Here is a 24,572-nt window from a genome sequence, read left to right as displayed (position 1 = left end):
GATGGGAGAGAGTTGATTGGGCGGAAGGTGGCGTTTGACTGGCGGCGGCGTCCGCCATGATCCCACGGCTGTGGAGAGTGTGAGAAAGAGATAAGGTTTTAGAAGACTAGTTGTGTTTAATTAGCTCACTAGGAGAAACTTCTAACATAAATTTACAAAGGTTTATTACATTTATGGGGTTTGTCGGGGTTGGGAGGTGGGGACAGCCGGGAGAAAAAAGGGGGCCGCTGGCGGTGGGGTCTGGGGAGGTGATGCGACGGGAAAGAAAATATTGGGTGCCGTGAGAGAGTGGAGATGGTGCGGAGGAAAAATGAGAGTGGCCGTGAGGGAGACGTGTGGGGATTAGGTTTATTAAATCTCAGCTGCAATTACTTATTACCCTTAGCCTGTTAAATAACTTGATTCCACTACTGTTGTCAGGGCTAATTTGTTATTTTCGATACATGAGGGGGTCCTGTTATTTAGGATAACCACAGGGACACCAATTCATCAACAAATACCCGTGAATTTGCTTGCTTATCAAAAAGGTAAATGACCATGCTGATAGCTGAACACTGCAGCTTAAAACTAGCAACAACGAGACTTAATTACCATTTTACTACATTTATTTTTTTTATCAAAAATAACTTTTTTTTTCTATCAAATATGTTTTTTCTTCTTTATATATCTTATCTTATTGGTTGATGACATTGATGTGTAAATTAAGCAATAGTACATGATATAGAAAGGATAGTATCAATTTGCAGAAACTTTTTTTAAGAAAATAATGGGGAAAGAACATAAATTCTAAAACACCACCAAAAATGGCAAAACCATTAGTTGCTGTTAAATTAACGGAAAATAATAAAAGACATAAATAACCCTTAGCAAATATTTTAAGGAAAAAAATTTTCAGATTATTATAAAACAATAATACTACACATCCAAAAAATTATTCAAAATTCACTCCCAAATGATGTGTAATCTATGTTGGTGTTAAGATGTAAATGAGTGTTGATTGGTGAATGACATGACAATACCAAATGATAAATTAGTATTAATGAAATATAATAGGATTCTGAGAATGTGTTTTGAAAAATATTTTCTGGAAAAATTTAATCCTTTTTAACCCCCTATATTTGTTAATTTAACTAAACACCCTCCATAATAAAGTAGGGCTGTTAACGAGCTGAGCCGAGTTTTTGGCTTAACGAGCTCGACTCGTCAAAGGAAGAAGAATTCGAGCCGAGCCTTTAATTCCTGACTCAGCTTGACTCGTAAGAGAGAAAAAGATTTCGAGCATGGCTCGTGAGCCAACTTAACGAGCCAAGTTAGAGCCGGCTCCCTAGCCAATAAAAGCTGCAATTTTTTTTTAAATTGGGTGCATATTTCTCTCTCTCATTTATCCTCTTTCTCTTTCACTTCTTTTCCCCTCTAATTTATTATGATTTGTTTTCTTCTTTTCTCTCTCTCCAAACTACAATGGCTCACGTTCTCTTTTTTTTTTTCCCTTTCTTTCTCCTGTTTCCCTTGCTCTCTCCAGTCTCTACCAACTCTAAAGTTAATCTCTTCCTCTTCTCTTTGTTATTCTTATTGCTTTTGGTTTTCTCTCTTTTCTCTCTCTCTCTCTAATGATGCCTGAATTTCCTATTTTCTCTTTCTTCCTTCTTTCTCCTGTGTTTTCCTGCACTCTCCACCAAATCTGACGCCGACAACTTGCCTAAAATGGTTTGGTTTGGTTTGGTTTTAGGGGAAGGATTTTAGTCGCGTTTTTAGGGATTTAACATCGAGGTTTCTTTGTCATTTTGCAAAACTTTTTGTTTTAAAAAATTCAGTTTAATCCCCTATACTTAATAAACCGTTTCTCATGTATGTCACCATTCTTTTGAAAAAAAGAAAGAGAGAGATAAGGTAAGAAAGAGAATGAAAGGTACTGATATAGAAGGAACAGACTATCCAACAAGGGCTTCCTTTCCTTTTTCAGATTTCTTTTCTGTGTACGGTAAAAAGAGGCCAAAAAGAGGAGATTCACAACAATTCCAAAACTTAAAAAAGCAAATTACAATTAAATGTTCAAACCCCAAACAACACCTGATACATACATCAAAGAAGTCAACCGCACAAACAAAACCATGTAAGATATCAACAAAAAATTTCAACCGATGCTAAAGCAATAAATGTCATTATTTGACCAGGAACATTGCAACTTTTCCCAAGCCATCAACAGGAACTCGATAAAAGCAATCACCTGTAGTATTTTATTTAATGCTTTTGCCAAAGCTGGTTTCAGGTCAGCAGGATGTAACTTCTCTTCTTCATAGACAGCAACAAGTTCTTCAAAGCTTTTGAAGGTCCTGGATTGCAATGGAAATTATGAACAAACACAATAAGTGTGCCATTGGCCGAAAAAAAAGAGGCAACTAAATCCCAAATTTCAAAGCTTTCATAGTGCTTATAATGCAATAAAAAAGAAACGCTTCAAATAACATGGTCTATGCAAAAATAAGATTGCATTTAAGCAGAGTTCCCAACCTTTAAATTAATCAGGAAGCCAAAAAAAAAAAAAAATCTCCAATACCAGTATCTAAACAAGACAAGGGAAAAATGGAAGCTTTTAAATGGTAATATAGTCAACAATAGATCTTACTTGTCACCACCATTGCCTGTACTGCGCTCCACCTGAAACTCATTAAACCATGGGAAGACAATGTATTTTATGTACTCTAGACATGGATTTCCTTCAACAATCTTCGGGGGACAGTATGCTCCCTTTATCTTTGAATTCACATCTGCCTGTGACACCAAACAAAGAAGCTTGTAGAAAAAAAAAAAATTCACAACATTTTAAATAAAATTGAGTTAAATCAAATGTAACTTGAGCTGTTCGTTTAGAAAACTACTTAGACCATGATACACTTATCATGGTAATTTACTCTTGAAAACCAAATCTTACTGCTGTATCCTCCATGAAGATGGAAGATGATGGATCACTCTTTGACATCTTCTCTTGCCCTTGCTTAAGACCAGGAAGCATATCTGCATGTCATAGAATCCAACAGCTAGTAAGAAAATTGAAAGGTGGAAAAAAGAAACCTGTAGGAATTTGAATATATTTAGAGGATTACGATGTGACAATATGATGGGCTTATTTTTCCTCTTTATGTCATCACAGTACTCTCTCGCAAGTACATTTACTTTCCGTTGATCCATGCCCAACTGACAAATATCAGCCTGTTGAGATAAGAAGCAACTCATCAGCAACAAGTAACATCGGTAATAAAATGAGGATTCACACAAAAAAGCATACCAGAATCAACAGACATATAATCTTGATAGCAGTTTTCATAGAAACTCTACTAATAGTTTTCGCAAATGCAAAACACAGAATGAGATAAAAATAATTCACCTCTCTCTCTATCTAATGAAAAACTGATTGATATATTCAGAACAAGAGAATACGGTGTCACTCTTGCTCTGATTCTCACTTACATAGATGCTTGGCCTTACTCACATTGATAGAAAAGGTAAAACAAAAAAATTGCATTGCAGTGTGCCCTACTCTAATAAAAACTGCAGATAAACATTCTTATTATAAAATCGACAACATCATATGTTAAGAGAATGGAAAAGAACAAATAAATATAAACGATTGGACGCATCCAAACAGTGGTGCGAGAGAAAATACTGAAAACCTTTTCAATAAATTTAAGCACTTGTGAGGAGTTAAGTCATAATGCCCAAAGGGAAAATGTTTAAACTATAAATATAAGCACCTTAAGGAAAAATATGTCGGCACATTGCATGCATGGGTAGAGAATCTGGGCTGCAGTCAACTCTTCCTGCTCACTACGACCCATAATCTGCACACACCTAAATAGGACGAAAATGTCATGTTTTGTTAGGGAGGACAAAACTTTCATGTTAAATGCCATCAATACCAAAAATACAGGGGGAATCAAGGGTAAATAATTTAATTCGTATTCTACCTCATTACTCTGGGAAGCTTGTTCCGGCGAGCGATATCCATCACAATGGGCCAGTACTCGTGTGCTCTATTGTTAATTTCTTCTGAAGACCACAGAAACTCAACCCCATTGAGATCCATCCCAGCAGCTTTCCATATCTCAATCAAATAACGTCCAACTGTTTGAATTTTTTTCAAGTCACCTCCCATTTTGTTGTTTAGCTGTGCAAACCAATCAGCAATCCAAATTTTCACTTTGCAACCAGCAGAGGTGAGCTTGTTGACATTGATTGTTTTCATAACACCCTGGTCACCAATCAAATGATAGTAAAACAACTCAGAAATTCTATTAAAAAACAAAAAATAAAAAAATAAAACTCTGCTTTAAACTCATCAACTATCACAGAAAGTGAGCTTTGGTAGGAAAAAATTCAATGTTTGCCAGGCATAAGATGTACAGTAGAGCTGAAAAAAAAAAAAAAAAATCTGAAACTGAACCGAACCGGGAAACCGGACAGAAAAACTGGTTTTCTGGATTAACCAGTTTGGTTTCGGTTTACGAAAATGACCGAACCGATTTTCCGGTTTGGCTAATGGTTTAGGGGCAATGTCAAACCGGTTTTTCCTAAAAGTTATAACTAAAAATCCCTAAACTATTCCACTATTGGGTCTGCTTCTCCTCCACTTTTTCTTTTTCTTTTTCTTTTTCGTCTTCTTCTCCTTTCACTACTTTTCTCTTTCTTTTTCTTCTTCTCTTCCTCTCCTTCTCCACTTTTCTTTTTCTTTTTCGTCTTCTTCTCCTTTCACTTTTCTCTTTCTTTTTCGTCTTCTCTTCACTACTTTTCTCTTTCTTTTTCGTCTTCTCTTCGGTTTGGAGAGGAGATTTTGGGTTGGTGGAGGCAACAACCACAACAAACACCAAGGTGAAAGATGGGGGCACAGAAAGGGGAAAAAAAGGGCAATTTGCAGTGGAAAAGTGTCGCAAAGGGCGGCTGTTGCACGGCTATGAGAGTGGATCGTGGACAGCAAACGGCGAGTGGGGACAGCCGGTGGGGGGGTGGGTTTGTTGAGGAAAGTATGAGGGTTCGATAGAGTCTCTATCATTATGGGCACTTGGAATGAATTGACTGTGAACTGGAAAATTTCCAGCAAATTGAAGGGGCTGGTTTACTTATTCGATAATTGGATGTGTATTTTTTAATTAGAACGGTCAGAAATTGTGGTACGTGTAGAGGTAAATTGGATTATATTTAGAAATTAGAATTAGTTTCTGATTTAGGGGTAGTTTTATAAAACCGGTTTATAAACCGGTTAACCGGTAACCGAACTGATAATTCGGTTTGGTTAATAACCGGTTCAAGGGATAATTTGGTCCGATTTCAGTTTGGATTATCCCTTGAACTGAAAAACCAGTTCGGTTTGAAAAGTGGGCAATCCGGTTCAGTTAATCGGATTTTCACACCCCTAAATTGTAGAGCAAACATAAGATTAAATGAAAAATCAATAAATACGGTAAGAAATCTCAACCAAGCAGAAAATCTATAAGAAAGATCGAAAGATCTTACATGTAAATAATGAATTTGTTAAGTTTGCAGATTTCCCAAATGAAAAAGAAAAGAAAAGCTAATCATGTTTCATGAATGATCAGAAATGTATCTGAGCAGTCATAAACTCTTTAGCTGCTAAAAGTAATCAAAGATTGCACAACTTAAGGCCATACAGCAGGTAAAAGGAAGAAAAAATTTGGTAGCAATTTGATTCATCACAGATTTAAATTCATATTACATCATGAATTGGAAACAGTCTTTATCATAGAGTAACCATATATATTCCCTCGAAAATTCAACAGAAAACCAATGCTAAAAAAATATAAAACAGTGAAGATATTTTCAAAAATTCTCAACGCCTAAGATAGAATAAACAGATAAAAAGAGACCAAGGAAAAACAATTTACCAAAAAGAAAAGAAAATTCCCAATTCCTTTAGATGCATCGCCTACCTTTCTTCCTCATGGCTTGTAATCTCATGTTCTCCGTAGTGGTTGACTTGCCGATGTCAAGTGGATGTAAGTTGCACATTTGTAGTTGAACCACTATAAAATCTCTTGTGTTCTTATTTCCGCTTTCTTGGTGTGTGTGTGATTATTGTTTGGCTTGTTGTGCCTAATATTTTGTTTGCGGCCTTGTTTCACACACAATATAGTACATGAAAAGACTTATTGCCTTTTCCCTACCATTTAAACGGCTAAATTTAACAACAGGGGGTCTTCTTGATAGTTTTTGGAGTTTAAGGGAGTTTTAGTATTTAGAGTTCCAGGGATGTAATGGAATAACCCTATTGATGCATGACTATACAAATGGCTATATGATCTTCAAGATACTATTATTATAAGTTTTCAAAAAATCACACTCACTATAGTTTTAAAAGTCCTCATATTTTTTATTATGATTATTTTTAGGTTAATACATCCTCTGAGATATGACACAACAACTAAGTTTGCTAGGTCATTAATTGATTTCTGCGAACAATCTTCTTACTCATTTCTTGAAGTAAATCATTCTTGTGATGTTGAATAATATAGTATGTGTGAGTTAAGCCATATCCATCCAGAATTTTTATATAGATCTCTATTACACCTTTACGAAACATGAATATCTAAAATACATGTCTTTCATCATTTATCATCGTTACTAACTTTTACACCATTCTGATATTCAATGAATTTATTTTTAATCTATTTAGTGCACTTTCCCAATCTTTTTTTTGTCCCTCGAAAAAACTTGTGGACACCTTTAGCATATGCTATACACCCTTGATGATAGCTTGATATAATTTTTGTTGGATATATTCAAACAACAAACCTTAATCTAGTGTACGTGATCCACTCTACAAACTTTTAGTACATATTTATCCTATCATTATGATTATCCCACTTTTTGAATCCAAATAGTCAAAAACTCCTATTAATATTCTATGTGTGTTTGTTTTATTCTTTGATATGATTTTTAAAAAGTAAGTTGGGTGATTATTCAGGTATGATTTCAAAATAACAAAACACTCCCTAGGTTTGTTAATTTTTAAACACCCTTGCAATATATATTAAAATTAACAAAACACCCCCACCCATTAATCCGCAGAGCCAACCACAATCGCCAGAGGGTGGTCAAGTCGTCGTATCGGCTCACGATCGGCTAGATCTGGTCGTTTGTCGATATGGCTTTTCTGTCCATATTCATTGTATATCTGCTGAAAATGCCAGATCTACACCAAATTTGGCTATTGACAGCACTAGACCTACCACATTTGTCGTCAACGAGGCCAAAGATATGGCCATTATTGACGACCAACTAGGCCAAAGATCTGCCATAACACGCCAGATCTTTGGCTGAATCCTGCAGAAAAGGTAGACCGGACTATCCAGCCAGATCCAACTGATGGTGCCGGAAGGTGATCGAAATCTGGCAAATAGGGTGGGTGATGTGTTTTTGTATTTCTAAACTTTTTTTTTTTTATAAATTAACAACCTAGGAGTTTAAAAATAATTTAATAAAATAATGGATTTTCAGAATAGAAAACAAATGTTATTTTGGATAGAATAGTGATAGGATATGAAAATACTGAAATTTTATTTTATAGTATCATTGGCAACAAAACTTAGTTTAGGATTGTTGTAGCTTGCCCCAAAATTATTTATGGTCTACTTTTGAAATAATCAACTTAAAAATACCCAATAGAGTTTGTTTTTCTTAATTTTAAAATCACTTTTACTTTTAAGGATAATATATTAACAGTGCAAAAGATCAAAAAGGTAATTTTGAATTAATTTTTTATTATTAAAATATATAAAAATTTCAGTTCTTAAATAAAAGTTTGAAATTAAAAAAAAATTGTAACTCTGCCGAGTGGCCGACTGCCGTCGCGACAACATGAATGTGCAGCGGACACCATTAAGGTCACCAATGGCAATCTATCCATGGTGTTGGCAATTTGTTGAGATCTGGCAGCATTAACGCAACAACCGGAAAGTTTCAGTCAAAGTGTTCCGGCTTATTGCTGCTGGATCTTAAAAACCACACATCTGGCGTTGATCACTGACTGGATCTTTTTTTTTTTTTTTTTTTGTTAAGTAGATCACAATGATGCCAATGGTATGCATTCACTTGCCAGCAACGGCAGCCAACCAGTTTTCAAAATTTCAATTTCTAAAATTGTAGTTATTATTGTAACTTATCTCTTCCATCAAAATTATCTTCATATCGATGACTCAACAAGTAGCATCAATGTAAAAATTCCTTCATCTACAAGCAATTATCATTTTAATGTATAAATAATCGAACAATAATCTAATATACGAAATTTTATAACTAAGAAAAATATATTTGTAAACATTTTAAGTATCCTTTAAGACAGGGCAAGTGAACATCCTCTGATCACCTAGTAACTCTGTAACCCTAAAAATGGAAAACCAAAGCAAGATCGATGTCACATAAAATCAAGGTATGACTTCATTGTAATTATGATTAATATTTATGTAGAAATCTTGGTTTAAAACTTCATCACAAAGCCAGATCTCACACAATAGATGCAAATAAAGGGCATACCTTAACACGTTTCAGCATCCTGGGCATTAGCATCATTTTTGAAATGATCTCGTACAGGCTACAGAGGATAACAGATAAAAAAAGTTAGAGCACAAAGCAATATTAGATAAGAAGAAGAAATCGTAGCGATTTCACGGTAGTCTGATTAAGTTGAACCAGACCACTCATACGCCAAAACAATTTCACGATTCTTATAAACCTATAAAACTAAGGTACCTCTGAAGTTGACCAACAAAGATTTTTTTTCCATTGATAAATTTATTCATATTATATATATATATAAAGAAAAAGCAAAACAGGTCTCTCTTTACAACATGATGAATGACAAAAAGGCGACTTGGCTGATCAAATGGACTATATATCCGGTTCCCTAAGTTTAGGCCCATCACAGTTTTTTCTGCATATCTAGATGTAAACACTATCATTTAGGTCTCAATAAAAAGGTGGTTAAAAATTTTCAGACGCTTGATTTTACTTAAAAGGATACAAAAGGACCATTCATTGTATAAAAGACAGAAACAAGCAAATGAAGGAAATGCCCCCAAGTTTCTCAGGTATGTCACCATTCTTTTGAAAAAAAAGAAGAGAGAGATAAGTAAGAAAGAGATGAAAGGTACTGATATAGAAGGAACAGATATCCAACAAGGGCTTCCTTTCCTTTTTCAGATTTCTTTCTGTGTACGTAAAAAGAGGCCAAAAAGAGGAGATTCACAACAATTCCAAAACTTAAAAAGCAAATTACAATTAAATGTTCAAACCCCAAACAACACCTGATACATACATCAAAGAAGTCAACCGCACAAACAAAACCATGTAAGATATCAACAAAAAATTCAACCGATGCTAAAGCAATAAATGTATTATTTGACCGGAACTTCGCACTTTTCCCAAGCCATCAACAGGAACTCATAAAGCAATCACCTGTAGTATTTTATTTAATGCTTTTGCCAAAGCTGGTTTCAGGTCAGCAGGATGTAACTTCTCCTCTTCATAGCAGCAACAGTTCTTCAAAGCTTTTGAAGGTCCTGGATTGCAATGGAATTATGAACAACACAATAATGTGCCATTGGCTGAAAAAAAGGGCAACTAAATCCCAATTTCAAAGCTTTCATAGTGCTTATAATGCAATAAAAAAGAAACGCTTCAATAACAGGGTCTATGCAAAAATAAGATTGCATTTAAGCAGTTCCCAACCTTTAAATTAATCAGGAAGCCAAAAAAAAAAAAATCTCCAATACCATATCAAAACAAGACAAGGGAAAAATGGAAGCTTTTAAATGTAATTAGTCATCAATAGATCTTACTTGTCACCACCATTGCCTGTACTGCGCTCCACCTGAAACTCATTAAACCATAAACAATATTTTTATGTACTCTAGACATGGATTTCCTTCACAATCTTCGGGGACATATGCTCCCTTATCTTTGAATTCACATCTGCCTGTGACACCAAACAAAGAAGCTTGTAAAAAAAAAATTCACAACATTTTAAATAAAATGAGTTAAATCAAATGTACTTGAGCTGTTTTTAGAAAATTCTAAGACCATATACACTTATCATGAAATTTACTCTTGAAAACAATCTTACTCTGTATCCTCCATGAGATGGAAGATGATGGATCACTCTTTGACATCTTCTCTTGCCCTTGCTTAAGACCAGGAAGCATCTTCACGTAATAGAATCCACAGCTAGTAAGAAATTGAAAGGTGAAAAAAGAAACCTGTAGAATTTGATATATTTTAGAGGATTACGATGTGACAATATGGGCTTATTTTCCTCTTTATGTCATCACAGTACTCTCTCGCAAGTACATTTACTTTCCGTTGATCCATGCCACCTGACAAATATCAGCCTGTTGAGATAAGCAGATATCAGCAACAATACATCGGTAAAAAATGAGGATTCACACAAAAAAGCATACCAGATCAACAGACATATAATCTTGATAGCAGTTTTCATAGAAACTCTACTAATAGTTTTCGCAAATGCAAAACAAGAATGAGATAAATAATTCACCCTCTCTCATCTAATGAAAAACGTGATTGATTATTCAAAACAAGAGAATACAGTGTCACTCTGCTCTGTCTCACTTACATAGATGCTTGGCCTTACTCACTTTGATAGAAAAGTAAAAAAAAAAATTGCATTGCAGTGTGCCCTACTCTAATAAAAACTGTGTGTACCCGTGGGTACACCTGTCCCACCTGCAAGGAAAAAGGGTCGGGCCGAGTACGGGTCCAATTTTCATGGGTCCACAAGGCTTGACCCTATATTATTTACTTGGGTACGGGTCTTCACCCGTTTTGCCAGGTCTGACTATATTGGACTCAGAGTTCTGCTAGGATTTCAACCTCCTTGGTTCACTATATAAATAGGTGTCAAATCTCTCATTATTCATTCAGAAATCACTCATAGCTTTAGCTCTTAAATTCTTGATCCCAAGAATCATTGGTTTCCCCGCCGTAAAGTTTAATTCTAAATAACTTTACCACCTTCAACCACCGCAAAGTTGTGCTCTAACCATTTTGTGTTAGTCTTGACCTAGTCGCACCATTACAGTAAACCCTTCCCGCTCTCAAGCTTCACTAAAATACCTTCAACCATGCCGACTTGAACGTCAGTGTCCCTTGACCCTTCATGTTTGTTCTCTCTTTCCGTGCAGGTCCATCCAATTCAATGGCTCACTTCCCACAAGATTCATCCCTCTAAATCAACAGTAGATTTTACTATCTACATACATTATTTCATTTTTTTTAAAATTTGTTTAAAAACAACTCTCTGAATTGACACTAAATATAATGTGGCCACAATGAAAACAAAATGTTTATGAGAGAAACACCTTAAAATTTTCCTTTTTAGTCAAATAAAATTATTAGTATCCAATTATATATACCATTATATTTATAACTGACATACGATCATACATAGTCAAAATACTAACAGCAATATCAACTCAAGTTATAAGGTATGCATACGTGTGATATTGAAATTATATGCAAATATTATCATCTTTCCCATGTCTATTTCCATATGTTTCACCATACTTGAAAAGAAGCACCTTAAGAAAGGCGAATAAAATTATTTAATCTTTACTATTTTGTCAATCTTTTATTTTTTTTACACCTGTCGATACTTCTCTTTCTCTCATGGAAGTTGATTTTTCAGATTTGGCATTTGAAAGAGTTGAAGTTGAGCGGGCACTCTAAGAATCCTTGGTTCTACAGTCTTTTATTTTTACAAAAATAATTCTGATTATTTTATTCTTATTTTTTTGATATTTTAGATAGTATTTCTAATAAAATTATTTAATTTAAATAATTTAATATTTTTTTTAAAAAAAATTGTTGAAATCTCTTTTGACCAATCGTAGAAGTTGCCCGCAAAATTCAGCTAAACATATTATTATTGTGGATCAACATGAGTTACTAGTTAGAGTTCTCTGTGGCGAGAGAAGTCTGAAGAATCAGAAGTATGCTATTTAAGCTGATAGTAACCTACAGAGAATCTCATTGCGCTGGTATCTCATTCCGCGGGTTTGGAACTTGCTTGTCGCACAAGTCATGTTTTAGGTGAAAGAAAGGTAGATTCGTTGTAGGAATAGGTTAGTTTAGGATAATCTTTATTAGATTAGTATAACCTAGTGGAGTCCTACTTAAATATGAAAAACCTAAAAGAATCCTAGTCAAATTAGGAGAAAGTATCTTATAAAGAGGCTTGTAATTCTAATTTGATAGGGGATTCGGTGAGACCTTGAGTCCCAAGGGGTAGAGACTGCAGCTAGGGCTTGATTATTTTATTCTTGTAAGTCCTAATGGCTTGTAATCTCTGTCTTCATAGTGAATGTGAGATTATTATGGTGCTTCTGTGTCCCTAAATATTTTGTGTTGTGCGGCCTTGTTTCACAACCCCTCTCATAGTACATGAAAAGACTTATTTGCCTTTTCCCCTACAACCATTTAAAACGGCTAATTTAACAACAGAGGTCTTCTTGATAGTTTGGAGTTTACGGGGAGTTTGTATTTAGAGTTTTCAGGGGATGTAATTGGAATTAATCCTATTGATGCATGTCATATAAATGGGCTATATGGCCTCTTCAAACAGACTTATTATAAGAGTTTTACAAAATCAACACTATAGTTTAAAAGTCTTAATATTTTTAAATATGATTATTTTTTAGGGTATACTCCTCTTATATATGCCACAACTAACAATTGCTAGGATCATTATTGATTCTTGCCGAACACCTTCTCTACCCATTTCTTCTGAATTAATCATGCACTGTGATTGTTTGAATAATAATATGTGAGGGTCGAAGCCATTGCAATCCACGAATTTTTCTATCACCTCTCTGATTACAACCTTTAAAGCGAAAAAAGGAGCTAGAACGAAAAATGTAGATATCATAACATACCTATCACTATTCAGGTCATGTTAATCTATCGTTACTAACTTTAACACTTCCCTGGATATTCAAGGATGAGGATAGCTAATCTTTAGTTTAATCTATTGAGTTAAGGTTGCACTTTCCCCCCCACACTAGAGGAGGATCGGGTTAAATTTATGATGGAGTGGTGACGCCCGGGGGAGGGAGGAGTCGGGGGGGGGGGGGGGGGGTGGGGGGGAGAAGAGGTGGAGAGGGAGGGAAAGGGGGGGAAGGAAGAAGAAGTGAAGGGGAGGGTGTTGGGGGGGTAAAGTGGGAAAAAAAATAGAAATAGTACTCATCCAACCATAACTATTAACCTTTTTTTAAAAAATCCTAATCTAAAGAATAAAACCAAACCCTATAGACTACTTTCAATATGAGTTTTTGACGTATTTTGTATTCAAAAAGTGGAATATCCTAATGAGGGATAAATATTGCAAAAGTTTGTAGAGTGATCACGTAACCCTAAGATGCAAGGATTTTTGTTTGAAAAATTATCCAACGCAAAATTATATCAATCTATAATCAGGTGTAATAGCACTATGCTCAACTGTGTTCCACTTGTCCTTGTTACGCACTACTGTAACGCGTTAAAGCTGTAACTTACTCACATACCTATATAACCCATGGGGGTCCCGAATTTCAGGGGAAACGCGTTAATCGGCCTGAACAGCCAGTGTAACACCCTTAGCATATGCAAACTCGTAGAAATTCCGGGGGCCGGGGGCAGGGTCGGGGGGGGGGGCCGGGGGGGGGCCTTGCTGAAGCTTTGATATAATTTTTCGTTGGATAATTTTCAAACAAACAATCCTTCCATCTAGTGACGTGATCCACTCTACAAACTTTTAGCACATATTTATCCCTCATTATATTATTCCACTTTTTGAATCCAAATATCAAACTCCTATTAAATATTCTATAGTGTGTTTGTTTTATTCTTTTGGATAGGATTTTTAAAAAAGTAAGAGTTATGGATTGATACGAGTATGATTTAAAAATTAACAAAAAAAACAGCCCTTAAGTTTGTAATTTTATAAACACCTTTCATAAATATTAAAAATTAACAAAAACACCCCCACCCATTAAATACCGACACCAATCACCATCGCCAGAGGTGGTCGGAGTCGCCATATCAGTGCATGATCGGTTAATCTGTCTAGTGATCGTATCTATGGCCTTTTTCGTCCATCTACTGTGGATCTGTCCTAAAAATGTCAGATCTACAGCTAGATTTGGCTATGACACCAAATCTCGCCACATTTGGTTGTCAACGACGCGCAAGTATGATGTTGTTGACGCCAACTATAGCCAAAGATCTAGCCATCAACAGCCAGATCTTTGGCCGAAGATCTGGCCGAAAAAAAGCTAGATCGACGTATTACCGGCCAGATCTAACTATTAGTGCGCCGGAAGGTGATCGAAATCTGGCAAATGTGAATGGATAGGGGTATTTTATTAATTTCTAAACTTTTTTTTTTTTAATTAATTAACAAACCTAGGGAGTTTAAAAATAATTTAATAAAATAAAATGAGATTTTCAGAATAGAAGAACAATGTGTATTTTGAGATAATAGTGATAGGATAGTGTAAAAATACTGAAAATTTATTTTATATGTATCAGTTGGCAACAAAAACTTAGTTTAGGATTGTTGTACTTCCCAAAATTATTTATGGGTCTACTTTTGAAATATCAACTTTAAAAATAACCCAATAGAGTGTTTGTTTTTCTTAATTTAAAATCACTTTTACTTTTAAGGGATAATATATTACAGTGCAAAAGATCAAAACAGGTATATTTTGAATTAATTTTTTTATTATTAAAATATATAAAAATTTCAGTTCTTAATAAAAAAGTTTGAAATTTAAAAAAAAATTAAAAAAATTGTAACTCTAGCCATGGTGGCCGACTGCCGTCGACGAACATGAATGTGCACCGCGACACCATTAAGGTCACAGATGCAATCATCCATGGTGTTGCAATTTGTTGAGATCTGGCAGCATTAAGCCCCAACAAGCCGGGAAAGTTTCAGTCAAAGTGTCCGGCTTATTGCTGCTGGATCTTAAAAAACCACCACATCTTGGCGTTGATCACTGCTGGCGATCTTTGTATTTTATTTTTTTTGGTTAAGTTACTTAAGTAGATCACAATGATGCCAATGGTATGCATTCACTTGCCAGCAACGGCAGCCAACCAGTTTTCAAAATTTCAATTCTAAAATTGTAGTTATTATTGTAACTTAATCTCATTCCACAAAATTAATCTTCATATCGATGACTCGAACAAGTACGCATCAATGTAAAAATTCCGTTCATCTACAAGCAATTATCATTTTAATGTATAAATAATCGAACAATAATCTAATTATACGAAATTTATAACTGAAGAAAATATATTTGTAAACAATTTTAATAATCCCTGGTAAGACAGGGCAAGTGAACATCCTCTGCATCACCTAGTAACTCTGTAACCCTAAAAATTGGGAAAACCAAAGCAAAGATCGATGTCACATAAAAATCAAAAGGTAGACTTCATTGTAATTATTATGATTAATATTTATGTAGAAATCTTGGTTTAAAACTTCATCACAACGTGCCAGAGTCTCACACAATAGGATGCAAAATAAAGGGCATACCTTAACACGTTTCAGCAGATCCTGGGCATTAGCATCATTTTTGAAATGATCTCGTACAGGCTACAGAGATAACAGTAAAAAAGTTGAGCACAAGAGCAATATTAGATAAGAAAAGAAATCGTAGCTAATTTCCGGTAGTCTGATTAAGTTGAACCAACCACTCACATCCAAAACAATTTCACGATTCTTATAAACACTATAAAACTAGTATCAGCTGAATGTTGACCAACAATAGATTTTTGTTTCCATTGATAAATTTATTCATATATCTATATAAAGCAAAGCAAAACATGTCTCTCTTTACAACATGATGAATGACAAAAAGGCGACTTGGCTGATCAATGGACTATTATATCCGGTTCCCTAAGTTTAGGCCATCTACAGTTTCTTTCTGCAATATCTAGAATGTAAACACTATCATTTAGGTCCTCAATAAGAAAAAGGTTTGAGTTAAAAATTTTCAGACGCAATGATTTTACTTAAAAGGATACAAAGGACCAATTCATTGTATAAAAGACAGAAACAAGCAAATAGAAATGCCCCAAGGGTTTCTCATGTATGTCACCCATTCTTTTGAAAAAAGAAAGAGAGAGATAAGGTAAAGAGAATGAAAGGTACTGATATAGAAGGAACAGACTATCCAACAAGGGCTTCCTTTCCTTTTTCAGATTTCTTATCTGTGTACGTAAAAACCAATAAGAGGAGATTCAACACAATTCCAAAACTTAAAAAAGCAAATTACAACTAAATGTTCAAACCCAAACAACACCGATACATACATCAAAGAAGTCAACCGCACAAACAAAACCATGTAAGATATCAACAAAAAAATTCAACCGCTAAAGCAATAAATGTTTTATTTGACCGGAACTTCCAGCTTTTCCCAGCCATCAACAGGAACTCAATAAAAGCAATCACCTGTAGTATTTATTTAATGCTTTTGCCAAAGCTGGTTTCAGGTCAGCAGATGTAACTTCTCCTCTTCATAGTCACAACAATTCTTCAAAGTTTGAAGGTCCTGGATTGCAATGGAATTTATGAACAAACGCAATGAGTGTGCCATTGGCTGAATAAAAGGGCAACTAAATCCCAAATTTCAAAGCTTTCATAGTGCTTATAATGCAATAAAAAGAAACGCTTCAACTAACATGGTCTATGCAAAAATAAGATTGCATTTAAGCAGTTCCCAACCTTAAATTAATCAGGAAGCAAAAAAAAAAAAAAAAAAAAAATCTCCAATACCAATATCTAAACACAAGACAAGGGAAAATGGAAGCTTTTAAATGGTAATGTAGTCATCAATAGATCTTACTTGTCACCACCATTGCCTGTACTGCGCTCCACCTGAAACTCATTAAACCATGGGAAGACAATGTATTTTATTTACTCTAGACATGGATTTCCTTCCCATCTTCGGGGACAGTATGCTCCCTTTATCTTTGAATTCACATCTGCCTGTGACCCAAACAAAGAAGCTTGTAGAAAAAAAAAAAATTCACAACATTTTAAATAAAATTGAGTTAAATCAAATGTCACTTGAGCTGTTCGTTTAGAAAACTACTTAGACCATGATACACTATCATGGTAATTTACTCTTGAAAACCAAATCTTACTGCTGTATCCTCCATGAAGATGGAAGATGATGGATCACTCTTTGACATCTTCTCTTGCCCTTGCTTAAGACCAGAAGCATATCTGCATGTCATAGATCCAACAGCTAGTAAAAAATTGAAAGGTGGAAAAAGAACCTGTAGGAATTTGAATATATTTAGAGGATTACGATGTGACAATATGATGGGCTTATTTTCCTCTTTATGTCATCACAGTTACTCTCTCGCAAGTCATTTACTTTCCGTTGATCCATGCCCAACTGACAAATATCAGCCTTTGAGATAAGAAGCAACTCATCAGCAACAGTAACTCGGTATAAAATGAGGATCACACAAAAAACATACCAGAATCAACAGACATATAATCTTATAGCAGTTTTCATGAAAACTCTACTAATAGTTTTCGCAAATCAAAACACAGTGAGATAAAAATAATTCACCTCTCTCTCTATCTAATGAAAAACTGATTGATATATTCAGAACAAGAGAATACGGTGTCACTCTTGCTCTGATTCTACTTACAGGATGCTTGGCCTTACTCACTGATAGAAAAGGTAAAACAAAAAAATTGCATTGCAGTGTGCCCTACTCTAATAAAAACTGCAGATAACATTCTTATTATAAAATCGACAACATCATATTTTAGAGAATGGAAAAGAACAAATAAATATAACGATTGGACGCATCCAAACAGTGGTGCGAGAGAAAATACTGAAAACTTTCAATAAATTTAAGCACTTGTGAGGAGTTAAGTCTAATGCCCAAAGGGAAAATGTTTAAACTATAAATATAAGCACCTTAGAAAATATGTCGCACATTGCATGCATGGGTAGAGAATCTGGGCTGCAGTCAACTCTTCCTGCTCACTACGACCCATAATCTGCCACACCTAAATAGGACGAAAATGTCATGTTTTGTTAGGGAGGACAAAACTTTCATGTTAAATGCCATCAATACCAAAATACAGGGGATCAAGGGTAAATAATTTAATTCGTATTCTACCCATTACTCTGGGAAGCTTGTTCCGGCAGCGATATCCATCACAATGCCAGTATCTTGTGCTCTATTGTTAATTTCTTCTGAAGACCACAGAAACTCAACCCCATTGAGATCCATCCCAGCAGCTTTCCATATCTCAATCAAATAACGTCCAACTGTTTGAATTTTTTCAAGTCACCTCCCATTTGTTGTTTAGCTGTGCAAACCAATCAGCAATCCAAATTTTCACTTTGCAACCAGCAGAGGTGAGCTTGTTGACATTGATTGTTTTCATAACACCCTGGTCACCCATCAAATGATAGTAAAACAACTCAGAAATTCTATTAAAAAACAAAAAAAAAAATAAAACTCTGCTTTAAACTCATCAACTATCCAGAAAGTGAGCTTTGGTAGGAAAAATTCAATGTTGCCAGGCATAAGATGTACAGTAAGCTGAAAAAAAAAAAAAAAATCTGAAACTGAACCGAACCGGGAAACCGGACGAAAAACTGGTTTTCCGGATTAACCATTTTTGGTTTCGGTTTACGAAAATGACCAACCGATTTTCCGGTTTGGCTAATGGTTTAGGGGCAATGTCAAACCGGTTTTTCCTAAAAGTTATAACTAAAATCCCTAAACTATTCCACTATTGGGTCGCTCTCCTCCACTTTTCTTTTTCTTTTTCTTTTCGTCTTCTTCTCCTTTCACTACTTTTCTCTTTTCTTTTCTTCTTTCCTTCCCTCCTTCTCCACTTTTCTTTTTCTTTTTCGTCTTCTTCTCCTTTCACTTTTCTCTTTCTTTTTCGTCTTCTCTCCCTACTTTTCTCTTTCTTTTTCGTCTTCTCTTCGGTTTGGAGAGGAGATTTTGGGTTGGTGGAGGCCAAACCACAACAACCACCAGGTGAAAGATGGGGGCACAGAAAGGGAAAAAAAGGGCTTTGCAGTGGAAAAGTGTCGCAAAGGGCGGCTGTTGCACGGCTATGAGATGGATCGTGGACAGCAAACGGCGAGTGGACAGCCGGTGGGGGGGTGGGTTTGTTGAGGAAAGTATGAGGGTTCGTAGAGTCTCTATCATTATGGGCACTTGGAATGAATTGACTGTGAACTGAAAATTTCCAGCAAATTGAAGGGGCTGGTTTACTTATTCGATAATTGGATGTGTATTTTTTAATTAGAACGGTCAGAAATTGTGGTACGTGTAGAGGTAAATGGATTATATTTAGAAATTAGAATTAGTTTCTGATTTAGGGGTAGTTTTATAAAACCGGTTTATAAACGGTTAACCGGTAACCGAACTGATATTCGGTTTGGTTAATAACCGTTCAAGGGATAATTTGGTCCGATTCAGTTTGGATTATCCCTTGAACTGAAAACCACGTTCGGTTTGAAAAGTGCAATCCGGTTCAGTTAATCGGATTTTCACACCCCTAAATGTAGAGCAAACATAAGATTAAATGAAAATCAATAACATGGTAAGAATCTCAACAAGCAGAAATCTATAAGAAAGATCGAAGATCTACATGTAAAAATGAATTGTTAAGTTTGCGATTTCCCAAATGAAAAAGAAAAAAAGCTAATCGTTTCATGAATGATCAGCAATGTATCTGAGCGTCATAAACTCTTTAGCGCTAAAAGTAATCAAAGATTGCACCTTAAGGCCATACAGCAGGTAAAAGGAAGAAAAATTTGGTAGCAATTTGATTCATCACAGATTTAAATTCATATACATCATGAGAAAACGTCTTTATCATGGTAACCATATATTCCCTCGAAAATTCAACAGAAACCAATGCTAAAAAATATAAAACAGTGAAGATTTTTTCAAAAATTCTCAACGCCTAAGATAGAATAAACAGATAAAAAGAGACCAAGGAAAAACAATTTACCAAAAAGAAAAGAAATTCCCAATTCCTTTAGATGCATCGCTACCTTTCTTCCTCTTAATTTGTCTGAAACTAACCCATCAATTATCCAACTAACTATAAGCCAAGCAACTAGTTTTACAAATCTGAAGAAACTAAATTGAATGGCAATCTGAAGCAATTGAATAAAACAGATACCTGAGCGATGTGCATTCTTCCCGATGGCTCAAACCCATCATAGCAGATAGGTTCAGGCTTCTTCATGGAAGATTCAACAACTCATCCTCCTGTATACACTCTTCCCGATACTCGCACAATCCGAAACCTCTCCTCTCCACTCATCCTAACCAATCATCAACACAGCACACAAAACGAACAAATACCGTGAACCACCAATGAAACACTCTACAAATACCTATAATTAAAAAAGAAAAAGGTTTCATTTTTCCATCAAATCTCAACATTTTTTATCTTGTTTTAATTAATTATCTTGTGGTTGCATTATAAGGATACGGAAAGATAAAACTACCATTTACCAATCATTTTGTTATTTTCAAGAATTACTACAATTCAATCCATGGTGAAAAGATTTACACATCTCAATCCATACAATCTTCACCTATCTAATTGAATCAAAACAGAATGTAGAGATTTGCAGAGAAATATACACTTACTGAGGAGTGGAGCTTGAGGAAGCGGAGTCGTTTTGGGAGTTGATGGAGAGAGAGTTGATTTGGGCGGAAGTGGCGTTGACTGGCGGCGGCGTCCGCCATTTGATCCCACCTGTGGAGAGTGTGAAAGAGATATATGGTTTTAGAAGACTGAGTTGTGTTTAATTAGCTCAGCTAGAGAAACTTCTAACTAAATTTACAAAGAGTTTTACAATTATGGGGTTTGTCGGGTTGGGGGAGGTGAGACAGCCAGGAGAAAAAAAGGGGGCCGCTGGCGGTGGGGTCTGGGGGAGGTGATGCGACGGGGAAAGAAAATATTGTGGCCGTAAGAGTGGTAAGATGGTGCGGGAGGAAAGAATGAGAGTGGCCGTGAGGAGACGTTGTGGGATTAGGTTTATTAAATCTCCAGCTGCAATTACTAATTACCCTTAGCCTGTTAAAATAAACTATGATTCGCATACTGTTGTCAGGGGCTAATTTGTTATTTTCGATACATGAGGGGGTCACTGTTATTTAGGATACCACAGGGGGACACCAAATTCATCAACAAATTACCCGTAGAATTTGGCTTGCTTATCAAAAAGTAAATGACCATGCATGATAGCTGAACACTGTCAGCTTAAAACTAGCAGACAACGAGACTTAGAAATACCATTTTATACACATTTATTTTTTTTATCAAAAAATAACTTTTTGTTCTATCAAATATGTTTTTTCTTCTTTATTATATCTTATCTTATTGGTTGATGACATTGATGTGTAAATTAAGCAATAGTACATGATATAGAAAGGATAGTATCAATTTGCAGAAACTTTTTTTAAGAAAATAATGGGGAAAGAACATAAATTCTTAAACACACAAAAAGTGGCAAAACAATTAGTTGCTGTTAAATTAACGGAAAATAATAAAAAGACATAAATAACCCTTAGCAAAATATTTTAAGGAAAAAAAAAATTTTCAGATTATTATAAAAACAATAATACTACACATCCAAAAAATTATTCAAAATTCACATCCCAAATGATGTGTAATCTTATGTGGTGTTAAGATGTAAATGAGGTGTTGATTTGGTGAATGACATGACAATACCAAATGATAAATTAGTATGTAATGAAATATAATAGGATTCTGAGAATGTGTTTTGAAAAATATTTTCTGGAAAAATTTAAATTCCTTTTTAACCCCCTATATTTGTTAATTTAACTAAACACCCTCCATAATAAAAGTAGGGCTGTTAACGAGCTGAGCCGAGTTTTTGGCTTAACGAGCTCGACTCGTCAAAAGGAAGAAGAATTCGAGCCGAGCCTTTAATTTCCTGACTCAGCTTGACTCGTAAAGAGAGAAAAAGATTTCGAGCATGGCTCGTGAGCCAACTTAACGAGCCAAGTTAGAGCCGGCTCCCTAGCCAATAAAAAGCATGCAATTTTTTTTTTAAATTGGGTGCATATTTTCTCTCTCTCATTTATTACTCTTTCTCTTTCACTTCTTTTCCCCTCTAATTTATTATTGATTTGTTTTCTTCTTTTCTCTCTCTCCAAACTACAATGGCTCACGTTTCTCTTTTTTTTTTCCCTTTCTTTCTCCCTGTTTCCCTTGCTCTCTCCAGTCTCTACCAACTCTAAAGTTAATCTCTTCCTCTTCTCTTTGTTACTTATTGCTTTTGGTTTTCTCTTCTTTTCTCTCTCTCTCTCTCTAATGATGCCTGAATTTCCTATTTTCTCTTTCTTTCCTTCTTTCTCCTTGTTTTCCTGCACTCTCCACCAAATCTGACGCCGACAACTTGCCTAAAATGGTTTGGTTTGGTTTGGTTTTAGGGGAAAGGATTTTAGTCGCGTTTTTAGGGATTTTAACATCGAGGTGTTCTTTGTCATTTTTGCAAAACTTTTTGTTTTAAAAAATTCAGTTTAATCCCCTATACTTAATAAAACCCCTAAAACGCCCCTAATAATTCGAGTCTGGCTCGGCTCGTGAGCCTAACGAGCCAAGCTGAGGCAGGCTCAAACTCGGCTCATACTCTCTCACGAATCAAGCCAAGCCGGTTTGATTCCAAACGAGGCGAGCCGTTAACGAGCCACACTCGAGCCGAGCCGAGCCACAAGCGGCTCGCCTCGTTGAACAACCCTAAATAAAAGTTTATAAATTAACAAAACACCCCCACCCACCCAACCAACTATTGTCGACAGTTGACTACCACCTTCAGACAATGGCCGGAAGTTGTCGAAATGGAGCATGACCTACTGGATCTAGTCGGTTGTGCGCCAATCTAGTCTTTTTCGGCTAGATCCATCATGGATCTGGTTGGAAATTGCTAGATCTACTGCCAAAGATTTGGTCGTTGACAACAACCAAAATTTTGGCCATATATCTAGCCGTTCTATCTAGATCGACGCACTACCGGTTACAGTGGCGACGTCCGATAACTGGCGGGTGACAATGGCTTGGGTGGGTGGGGGTGTTTTTGTTAATTTATAATTTTTTATTCAGAAAAGTAATTATTAAATGTTTTGAGTTAAATAGAATATGATTGAATTTTGAGTTGAAAAGAAAAGTTAATTATTTCATTGGATTGCATAGGATAATTAAAAAAAGCCTACCAAACATAGCCTGAAAACCTCAAAAAAAAAAAAAAAAAAATCCTTTAAAACTTAAAAGATAAATTTGTTAAAAACTTAAAATCAACAAATATATTCTAATATTTTCAATTATTATAAATTTGAAAATATTTTAAGAATGGGAGGAGAATAGGCATGGCAATGTTCCCCGGGATTTCGGGGACCCGTCCTGCCCCGCCCCATATGGGGCGGAGAAGCCCCGATTTTTTTGGGGATAGGGGCGAGGGTGGGGGGTGTTTTAATCCCCGTCCTCGGGGATGGGGCGAGGGTGGGTGATGCCTTTCCCCCAGCCCGCCCCGTATATAATATATAAAATTAAAAAAATGTATATATATATTTACTTTTCACTAATATCCCTATGTTTCACCTAATTACATAATTATCCTACTTATATAAACTCATATTTTCCTAATTTCCCTCACCCTGAACAATTGAACAAGAACAAACCTTGACCCATATTTATGTATAATTAATTATGTTTAAACGATTAATTTAAGTGTTTGTCATGTGGACGAGAATTAACTATTGTGTTTGGTAATGCTCAAATTAATTTATGTTTATATAAAATTAACGAGGCGGGAATGGGCCTCCAACATCCCCCTTTGGGACGGGGAAGGGGAATTCCTGTTATCCCCGTAACGGGGATGGGGCGAGGGTGGGGAATGATTTTGAGGGTAGGGATGGGTACGGTGAATGAGATCCCCGCCTCATTGCCATGCCTAGAGGAGAAAGAGGAAAATGAGGGGGAGAAACAAAAAACAAAAGATAAGAATAAGGGGGAGATGAAGAAAAATGAGGGTGAAAAGAATAAAAGAAAGAACAAAGAGGGGGAGAAAGGAAAATAGAGGAATTGAAATTACCGTCATATACTCATATCCTCTTATATTTAACAGAGGTTGGACGAAGTTAAGATTTCAAGGCTGATTGGTTAGTTTCTAGAATGGTTGGGGGTAATTTGATTCAAATCATAATAGTTCTCGAAACCCTGTATTTCTCAAACTGTAGGGGAGCTAATTGATTTTTACTGTTAAAATTAGAGAAAGCGTTTTTTCTGTTTCCATTTCCAAATCATGTTTCCTGTAATTTTCTTTTTCAGTTTTTCTACATTTGAGTTTTTTGTTCTCTTTTTATTAATTCAAACAATATTGATAATTTAATATATAATAATTAATGAATTATATAATAATATATAAGTAAAGGGTTGATCAGATAAGTAAGTGTTGTATGGGTTTAATGGA

At 35.4% G+C, this 24,572-nt stretch overlaps 1 long non-coding RNA gene and 1 pseudogene across 1 annotated transcript; both read right to left on the bottom strand.

Annotated features, from left to right (window-relative positions):
• Positions 1-1,841: 1,841 nt before the first annotated feature.
• LOC116112804 lies at positions 1,842-20,936 on the bottom strand (annotated as a pseudogene).
• On the bottom strand, positions 15,363-16,575 carry LOC116112837. Its single transcript, XR_004125315.1, has 3 exons — positions 16,520-16,575; positions 15,602-15,661; positions 15,363-15,438 (listed from the first exon to the last, which is right to left on the bottom strand). It is a non-coding gene; the product is annotated as an uncharacterized LOC116112837 (long non-coding RNA).
• Positions 20,937-24,572: the final 3,636 nt, after the last annotated feature.

The sequence above is a fragment of the Pistacia vera genome, unplaced genomic scaffold (genome assembly GCF_008641045.1).
Source record: "Pistacia vera cultivar Batoury unplaced genomic scaffold, PisVer_v2 Contig67, whole genome shotgun sequence".
NCBI lineage: Eukaryota > Viridiplantae > Streptophyta > Magnoliopsida > Sapindales > Anacardiaceae > Pistacia > Pistacia vera.
Note: the sequence above shows the minus strand (reverse complement) of the source record. Positions and strands in the feature narration are given on the sequence as shown.